We start from the raw sequence: 10,290 nt of genomic DNA, 5'->3' as shown, positions 1-10,290 counted from the left end.
CAATGTGAGGCCTGTGTGACCAGATCAGAAGCACCCCTCGAACTAGGGGCAAGCAAAGTCAGATCAAGAAGATCAGATGTCATCAAAAGAAGCTTGCGAAGCCAGATCAGAAGCACCCCTCGAACTAGGAGCAAAAGAATTTCAAATGTGCTCGAAGTGCGAAAATTTGGGACATTTCTCAAGCCAACGAAGATCGGCAAGAATGCCAAATCCTAGAAGGGAGGAAAGAAGAAAGTATTGCTGAAGGACAACCGAGTTCCTATCCATAGCACTAGGGGCAACTTCATCCCCTAATTGGATGGACTTCTACATCATCAACGAACAGCAGCCATTCTCCTGGATTCAGATGGCTTCGAGATCCTAAAACCATTTGACATGGACAAAGCTACACTTTTACCTTTGAGAGGCTCGCTGGGCTAAAAACCCGGAAGGGCGACCCAGGCGAAAGTTATAGCAAATGAAAAAAGAAAAGAAAAGAACAAAAAATAAAAATGCAAAGAATGAAGAAAAGATAAAAAAAAAAAAGGAAATGAAAATAAGAAAAGAATTGAAAAGAAAAGAAGAACATAGCTCGCAAGGTTGAAAACCCAGAAAGGGCAGCCTTGGCAAAAGTTAGAGCACAAAAGGAGAGCTTAAATACCCGAGTGTACCTTAACCCCGAACTACGTCAGGCTTGATTCCCATGTTTGGGATACGTAGGTAACTTCATTCTGAAGTCCAGCCATAAACACTTCCAAATCAACTGTGTCCATATAATGGTTTTGATCATCTTTGTTTTCTCTGTATCCGAGAGTTCGGTTGTGATCGTCCCTTTGAGGACTGATTACATTGTGCTGCGGTGCTATTAAAATAAGGGGCAACTTTCCGTTGCTTTGTAGTGCCATTTAGACAAGGGGCAATTTTCCATTGTTTTGGATCTGAGGTTGTGCATCTCAAGAGTAAATTCTGTGTCGGTCGAGTAGTGGCCATTTGCAAAAATAATTTTTGAGAATTTTTACTGAGGTTGACTAATTTTCTCGAAAATTATTCTATTTTTCCAAAACTGGACCATTTCTTGGACCCAAAAAGGGAAAATTTTCAGTGCTCATAACATAACTTGCATGATTTTAAATTAGAAAATCGAACAAGTATGTTAATCTAACTCTCATTTTGGTTAAAATTGTTTTAGTAGAAAACCAAAACAAAAAATGGTCAAAATTATGAACTAGGGGCACAGTTGAGTCAGGTGTTCTGTCTTTTCCCCATTGTCAACATACTTGCCAGAAAGGGCACTCTACTTGCCAGAAAAAGGTACAGTTGAAGCTAACAGAAAAGGGCGGAAAGCTCTCACCTCCTCCAAATAATGAGGTATCAAGCCAAGTGTGAAGCACGAATTGAAATTGATCAAGATACTCCACTCCCTCATTTGGGGTGTCAACTGGACGTCGCTGGAAGGAATAGCTGCGAGCTAAATGTATTGGGCATGAGCCCGCAACTTCCTGTTTATCCATCAACCACCCAAGGAAGGGATAAAAAAATGAGAGATTAAAGAATAGAGAGACGTGCGTTGTGAGAAAAAGTGAGAAAAGGGCTTTTTCAGAAAAACAGAGCCTGAGGGCCGAGTAAATAGGCTCCCTGTGCACATTTGAGTCTTGTGTTTTGTTGTGTTTTTGTTTGTCTCGATTCTTGTTTTGAGTCGTTTCGGGTGTCAATAGATGTGTTTAGGTTGTTTTACCTTTGTTTGCCGTTGTTGAGTTGTTTTGACTATGGTCGGCCATAGGCTCCATACCCGGTAAAAAAAAAATCTCATTTCTCAATTTCAAATTGTTTTGTGCTCAGAGTGCTGTGCCATTCTCCACATTTGTGCAAAACAGGATTTGTTCTTTCAAAAAACTGCAGGGTTTAACCCAGGTCATGTCAGAATAATGGAACCAAGGCCTATCTGAAGCTATATAGGTTCCAGGCTACAAAGCAAAAGAAAAGAAGGAAAATTTGGAGCATCTGAATGTGTTTCAACTTCTGCAAGTTCCGTCATTGCATCCCATGCATTCAGAATGAGCAGTGTGCTGTTATGGGCTGTGTGTTCGAAGTAAACGAAGTACTGTGCTATGAACTGTATGTTTAGAATGAGCAGTGTGTTCAAAATGACCAGAATACTTTGTTATGAGTTGTATGTTCAAAATAAACCGAGTACTATGTTATGAGCTATGTTTTCCGGATGAGCAGTGCACTATATGAGCTGTGTGCCAAATAAACCGAGTACTGTGTCATGAGCTATGTGTTCAGGATGAGCAGTGTGCTATATGAGCTATGTACCAAATAAACCGAGTACTGTGTTATGAATTGTGTGTTCAAAATGAGCAGTGCGCTATATGAGCTGTGTACCAAACAAACCGAGTACTGTGTTATGAGCTGTTTGTTCAAAATGAGCAGTGCACTATATGAGCTGTGTGTATTGTGTTATGAGTTGTGTGTTCAGAATGAGCATTGTGCCCTACGAGCTGTAAGTTCAAAGTGAACAGGATACTGTGTTGACTGTTTCGACGCCAGAACGGCGATCAGAAGTGCTCTCACTGAGTACCAGTCCCTTCCAGAGGGTAACTTGGGTGTGTTTGCAATGAGTTCCTAGGAGATCAACTGCGACGGTGGAAACTAGAGTTCAAATGGCTGTTGCCTAGAACACAAAGGTTTGGAATTTCTGAGACTAAAGTCTGGTTTTAATACCCAGGGGTGTATCCCCGACTTGAAATCTGAATGGAAGCCCCATAGGTTGAGGTAGCAGGTTTGCGCCTCGGCCCTGGATACTGATCCAACCTAATCTGTCACCCCATTAAAGAATAGGGAAAGTTGTGAATATGATCAGGAAGAAAAGCGGCATCCGTGGTTCCCCCAGTAGATTTTGCTCCTCGTCAGCATTTCTGACCCTTTGTACTGTGAGTTGAAGGCACGATATTGTATATACGGTTCATTTGAAGCTGGCACAACCAGACGATGTTGTATGTGTTTCAGTCAGAGGAACTCTGGGTGAGATCATTCCTGTTCTCTCGAACTCGTTTGGATACCTCTCTCCTCTCGCATGAGATGCGCTTGGACATATTCGCATCCCTCTCTGGTCTAGGAGACCTTAAATCCTCTGAAGGTGCAATTTCTTTGGTGTTTGTCGTGCCCGAACGACTTTCGATGGTCTAGTATAGCCACCTGTCTGTGTTTGTTGTGAGTTCCTAAGAGATCAACTGAGACGGTGGAAACTAGAGTTCGAATGGCTCATGCCTAGAACGCAAAGGTTTGGGATATTCAAGACTAAAGTCTGGTTTAAATACCCAGGGGTGTATCCCCGGCTTGAAATCTGTATGGAAGCCCCATAGGTTGAGGTAGCGGGTATGCGCCTTAATTCTGGATACTGAACCAACCTAGTCTGTCACCCTGTTGGAGAATAGGGAAAGCTACGACCATAGCCAGGGAGAAAAGTAGGACTTGTGGTTCAACCGAGAAGAAGGGGAAGATTACCACATCAGCATGAGGTAGGACATTGCTGAGGTAGGTCGTTGCCAATTGCCCTTATAAGGTACCTTTACTTCCTAACTACTACATCATCTAGTATCTCTATTGCATTGTACATTGCATTTATCCCATGCATTCACTGCATATCCATTGTATCGCCTGCATCCTTTCCATGTTAAGCTTAGTCTGGCATATGCCCATACTTTTCGCGTTAAAGCATGGTTATGTGATTATGTATACGCACCCACACCACTGAGGGAATTGTGGTTTGAGGGTGACGGCACCATTTCTATGTTAGACGTGGTTTGTTTTGTGTCTATGCCTTTTCTAGGCAAAATATGGTTTCACCGCACGCCTTATCCACTCCATCCATTGCATTTTAGCTATTACATTGCATTATACATAGCATTTATCGTATGCATTCACTGCATATCCATTGTATCGCCTGCATCCTTTCCATGTTAAGCTTAGTCTGGCATGTGCCCATACTTTTCGCGTTAGAGCATGGTTATGTGATTATATGTAGGCATCCACACCACTAAGGGAATTGTGGTTTCAAGGTGATGGCACCATTTCTATGTTAGACGTGGTTTGTTTTGTGTCTATGCCTTTTCTAGGCAAAATATGGTTTGGTCGTGCACCTTATTCACTTCATCCATTGCATCCATTGCATCATATTTTAGTTTGATGCATTCAGCATGTAGGATCACGATCTTTCCTCAGCAGATCATTCCTCACTTGTATCATACCACCCAATTACTTGTACTTTGTGGTCTTTCTGCGAAACACATAGTTTTGTATGTGCTCGCACCCCTTTCACGTTGAAACACAGTTCTGTTATGTGTAAGCATCCATGTTAGGCTGAAGCTAGTACTAAGGATGTAGGCACTTAGCTTGTGTTAGGCGTCGTTCGGCTCGTGCCTACTGCCTTTTCTGTGTTAAAAGTAGTCTGATGTTGCATCTCCATCCCTTTATGATATTTATGTGATTTTGTACTGCTTGTGGTTTGATCATCTCAAATACATTGCATATCATTTGCATTGTTTCATTACATTGTATATTATTACATTGTTTTGTAATATTGCATATCATTTTGCATTCTGCCCTTGAACTATGCTGGTTTGATTCCTTGCAAAGGGATACGTAGGTAGCCTGAGGGGGCAACCATTTATTCATCTGTATTTTGTTTTTTTGTCCAAGTCTTCGGCCTTGTCAAAAACGGGTCGTCTCTAGGCTTTGACATTCACTCCCATCACTTCATGACTCTAAGCTCTATCAAAGAGGAGCAATTGTAGACACCCTATTTTTGACCGCCCTTAAGACTTGGGCGTTACTGATGGTTTACTTGGTGTTGAAAACTGTGCAGTGCAAAGGTTCGGTTTCTTCGGCGAGAGGAGAGTCAAATCCCAACCTTACACCTCATTTTGGACCAAAGCTATTTTGAATGGGTTTTTTAGACCTTAAAACCCTCTCTTTCAAAACATTTTTTTGAAACAAAGTTCCTACGATGCTTTGAGGCTCGTAATTCGTTAAATGTTGCGCTATTCGGTAAACCGAGCAAGGACCAAGTGGAAATGAATGAAAGAGAGATGAAATCTTTGAAAAAAAATTCAAAACACCTTGTTTAGGCGTTAGGAGTTGAAGAAAATGAGAAAGGAGAGAAGAAAACGAGTTTGGGAGAAGTTCGGCATTAATCCGGTTGGATCGAAACTGCGCGGCTTCACCAAAACAGGCATAACTTTTTGCAGAGTTGGAACTTTGATGCAAGGCTGGCCCCATTGGAAAGCTAACTTCTGGGGCATCAATTTGGACACCTGGTCGACCACTTTTGGCCTTGGCAGCCACTTGCCGACCACTTTTCTTCCTGGGAGACCACTTTTTGTCCAGGAAAACCAGAAAAAGTAGCTGGCCGACCAGTAAAAGTAGCTGGCCGACCACTCAACTGGTTGGCCACTTTCCAGCACCTTTTTGGAGATATTTTTGGCTAGCTGGCACAGCTGGAGAGCATTTGAACCATCCTCCATACACGTGTATGGAGGGATGGCCTTGAGCCTTAGCTTCTCCAAGAAGCTTGTGCTTTTGCTCTCTATAAGAGAGAGGCTCCTCCTCCCTCCTCCAGGTTCAAAAAAAGTGTGCTTGAGTGATACATATAATCTATATCTATACTTCTTCATTTTGCTCTTGTTTTGTGCCTTAAAGTGTAATTTTGTATCACTTTTGTACACAAACACACACTCAAACACCATACTCTTGGAGCTGAGGTCCCTTGAAGTTGTTTTTGGAGTTCTTGGACTAGTTTGAACTTAGAAAGGTTGCTGGAGTTGCAACTTTAAAGAGGGTCTTCAAGGGTGAGCTTTTAACCTTTTAAACCCTCATTTTTGCTTAAGCTTTTAGCCTTATTTTCATGCTGTTTTAGGCTTGACTTTAAACTACAAAAAGTTCTGTTTTTCAGTCCTTGTGAAGTTTGTTCAAGGTCATTTTTGCATTGGGGGTGGTCCACCCCCTCTTAGGCCTTGTTAGGCCTTGTTTTGAGCCATCCATTTAGGCTCTTGTTGTAGCCTTTGCATGACCTTTCTACCACTGAAATCTAGAGGATTTTCAGCAGTGGAAAGGTGGTTTTGGAGTCCCTAATAGGAGAGGGTCATCGCCTCTCCTTGTGTTTTGTATACTTGCTTCATATGCCTCATGTTTGAGCATGTTTATTAAGCTTGTGTTAACTTGTTATTAGCATGTATTTGGGGCTATTTCAGCAGGCCACAAATCTATTTTGACTTGGTTTGGTCATTCCATGCATACCTTATACACTTGTAGTGTAAATCTTGCAAACTAGCTTTGTGTGCCTCATGTTTGAGCTTATCTTTCTAGCTGGTTTTGGGGCCATCTCAGTAGGTTTTTAGTGTTATTCTAACATACCTTAGATTTGTTTTGGGTTGGTTTCATTGGCTCTTGCATGCCTTATACACTTGTAGTGTAAATTTCAGAAACTAGTGTTGTATGCTTCATGAAGTAGCATGTTGTTCTAGCTAGTTTTGTTTCCATTTCAGCATGTTTTTGGTGATGTTTTGCCATGTCATGACTCTGTTTTGGTTTGGTTTGCTTAGCCTTTGCATGCTCCATGCACTTGTAGTGCATTTCCATGAAATAGCCTAACACGCATCTGTAACAAGCCCGCGGGGGACCTCGCCACAGCTCGGACTCGACTTTCGTTAGTCACGGTTCTAAGTCTGAACCAAAGAGTCCAAATCCGGCAAATCGTTTTAAGAAAAACAGATTTTTTGAAAGAAGTGCCAAACATGGACTGCTTTGCCAGATACAAAGTCGCCACCTAAATATTTTATTTTGGAAAATTTAGGAAACCCTGACTCGGTGCCAAAAGGCCACGTGTCCATCATCACCAAAGTTGCCTCGGCTCGGGAACTTGGGTACGATTAGGGAAGGTCACTTCGTGAGCACCCCCACTCGCCCGGTCATAGACCGGCCTCTACTAACCATGATATCAATTTTTGAAAACATTGTGAGTTCTTATTCCAGTTTATTAGCCTAGGTTACTATGTGATGCGCACAACATACAAATATAGACCGGGTCGCCTGAATTGGAACGAAACATTTCATGTTTGTTTTTGAAAATGGTTTGCTACCCGCAAGTAGGCTTTAAAACATTTGATGATTTATTCCAATTTAAGTAACCCAACCTTCACCCACAGGCATTCAGATAAGCACATAGCCTCATGGTAAGCATGCTATTCATGGCAGTCACTCACACGCATGCAAGGATGCTAAAGCATAAAGCTTACTGAGTACTCCAAGCCAAAATAGGAATTCATTAGAAATCATGCATGATCCTAACTATACAGAAATGCCTAATGCAACACATGCAAAATGCAATTATAGTAGGCTCGGCTATTCTAAGATGGCATATGAAATGTTACAACTATCATGTATTCAACTTTGAAATTGAAAGTACAATGCAGTTAGTATGATGCGCCGAGCCCGGTGCATGCAATACAGATGAATGAATGCAAACATGCTGTCATACTGTATGCTAATTTAAATATGCCCTAATCTAACCATCATAAGTGGATAAATAAAAGGGAGAAAGACGTGGGGTTGGAAGACATACATCACACTCACGCGCACTTATTACAGTTGTGCCCTCGCGCAGAGGGTCCGAATAAATATACAGTCCCGAATAAAAGAATATTACAGTCCAAAATATTACAAAATCCTAATTAATTAACAAATTAACTAAGAAAATAAATAAAACTGGCATGCAAGCCAGGGACTGCCTTGCTTCTGATGGATGATGCATGTCCGGGTTGTCTTGCGCGGAAATCCACCAGAATGTCCCAATTAGCCTCTGTTTACACTTGTTATTCTTGAAAAGCGTGCCAAGTCCCGGAAAGTTGCTGATTCCTGATTTTGCTGCAACAGAGAGCAGGAAAGGGGCATAGCAATGTATTTTCACAAATGTATGCATGTCTCGATCCTCGTGCCACCAATCACGCATACCGAGGCATGATGGCCGAGGAGTCGAAATGCACAACTCAATATAGGATGAAATGCACATGAAACTACAGCTAAAACCTAACTCCATCATGGATAATCCGGAGTGTTGGTGACTGGGGAATTGAGACACGTTCCGTCACTCGAAGTACGAAACGCACCTCGTTTCCCTTGCCCGGGCTAACTCCTATCCCGAACACGATGCAATATGCATGACATGCATGAATGCAACTAAGATACAGCCTAGCATGCACAATGCTATGAAAATGAGATGCCTCGAAATGCGTGCACACAGGCACGCCAACCGAGAAAATGACATGAATGCGATCTAAGATACAACCTAGTATGCACAATGCTATGAAAATGAGATGCCTCGAAATGCGTGCACACGGGCACGCCAACCGAGAAAATGACATGAATGCGATCTAAGATACAACCTAGTATGCACAATGCTATGAAAATGAGATGCCTCGAAATGCGTGCACACGGGCACGCAAACCGAGAAAATGACATACGCAATGCAAATGACATGGAAAGATGATATGGGCTTACACTAACATGAGAGAGCCTCAGCCACACTCACATAAGAGGCCGATAGATGAAAATGAAGTGCCTCGAAATGCGTGCACACGGGCACGCAAACCGAGGCAATGGCATACGCAATGCAATGGCATGGAAATGACATATAGAATGCAACATGGACTTATACTAACATGAGAGAGCCTCAGCCACACTCACATAAGAGGCCGATGGATGAAAATGAAGTGCCTCGAAATGCGTGCACACGGGCATGCAAACCGAGGCATTGGCATATACAATGCGAATGACATGAAAATGTGATATGGGCTTATACCAACATGAGTGAGCCTCAGCCACACTCACATAGGATGCCGGCGGATAAAAATGAAGTGCCTCGAAATGCGTGCACACGGGCACGCAAACCGAGGCATGGGCATATACAATGCGAATGACATGAAAATGTGATATGGGCTTATACCAACATGAGTGAGCCTCAGCCACACTCACATAGGATGCCGGTGGATAAAAATGAGGTGCCTCGAAATGCGTGCACACGGGCACGCAAACCGAGGCATTGGCACATACAATGCGAATGACATGAAAATGTGATATGGGCTTATACCAACATGAGTGAGCCTCAGCCACACTCACATAGGATGCCGGCGGATAAAAATGACGTGCCTCGAAATGCGTGCACACGGGCACGCAAACCGAGACATTGGCAGAATGCGATGCAAATGACCTAGCAATGGAAAGCAATCATTCTAATAGAATTTCAGCAATGAAATATGGGGGAAAACAGTCCCGAAATGAGGCGAAATGACACTAAATGCATGGAATTGTCCCGAAATGCGAATTTAGGCACCCGAAATGGCCTATAGCTATGCCAAACATGCACAATATGGACATGTAATGCAAAGACAGAAGCTAGGCAGTCCCAAAAAAGGCACTTTCACAGTTATAAACATGGCCAAACAGCAAGCATAGGTAGGGGAAAAATGGCATGCAAGAATAGGGGCCAAAAGAGGGGTAATGAAGCAAGTGATATAAGAAAAATCCAAACTGAAAAATTTCCTTCTACAACATTGAAGAGGGACCAACAATATGCACATTTACAGTTTATGGAGGTCCCAAAATCAGTATACAAACATGATAGAAATGCGATGCAAAATGAGGCTCAAAAGTGGCTATAACATGAGGTATGCAAAATATTCACCAAACAGCCAAAGACCCTTAATAAAACATGTAGAATGGGCCAAAATAAGCACTTTTTCAGAACTGTAAAATGGCCAAAAAAAAAAGCATGATAGACTAACTAAACATGCAAGAATGGGGAATAAAAGAGAGATATAACATGAAGTGGCATATGGAGGTCCCAAACCATGAAAGGACCTAAATGAAACATGAAGAATGGACCAAAATAAGCACTTTTTCAGAACTGTAAAATGACCAAAAACAAAAGCATGGTAGGCTTCCATTGCATGCAAGAATGGGGAATAAAAGAGGAGTATAAAGGTAAGTACAACATGGAAGTTCCAAATGGTGTTGAGCCCTTCTTCAATGTTGAAGAGGGGCTCAAAATAAGCCCAATATAAGTTTACAACATGCTCAAAAACAGATTACTCATGGGCCAAAAATAGCATGCAAGATTATGACATATAAGAGGATCAATGAAGCAAGTGCATCATGGAGGGCTCAAACAGGGTTGAGCCCTTAATAAAAAGTGAAAATGAGCTCAAAAGAGGGCCCCTTTCAGTTAGGGCCGGAGCTTGAAACAAAAAGCATATA

This window comes from Camellia sinensis, chromosome 4 (genome assembly GCF_055761805.1).
Source record: "Camellia sinensis isolate YWXY chromosome 4, ASM5576180v1, whole genome shotgun sequence".
In the NCBI taxonomy this organism is placed as follows: domain Eukaryota; kingdom Viridiplantae; phylum Streptophyta; class Magnoliopsida; order Ericales; family Theaceae; genus Camellia; species Camellia sinensis.
This window is presented reverse-complemented; position numbering follows the sequence as displayed.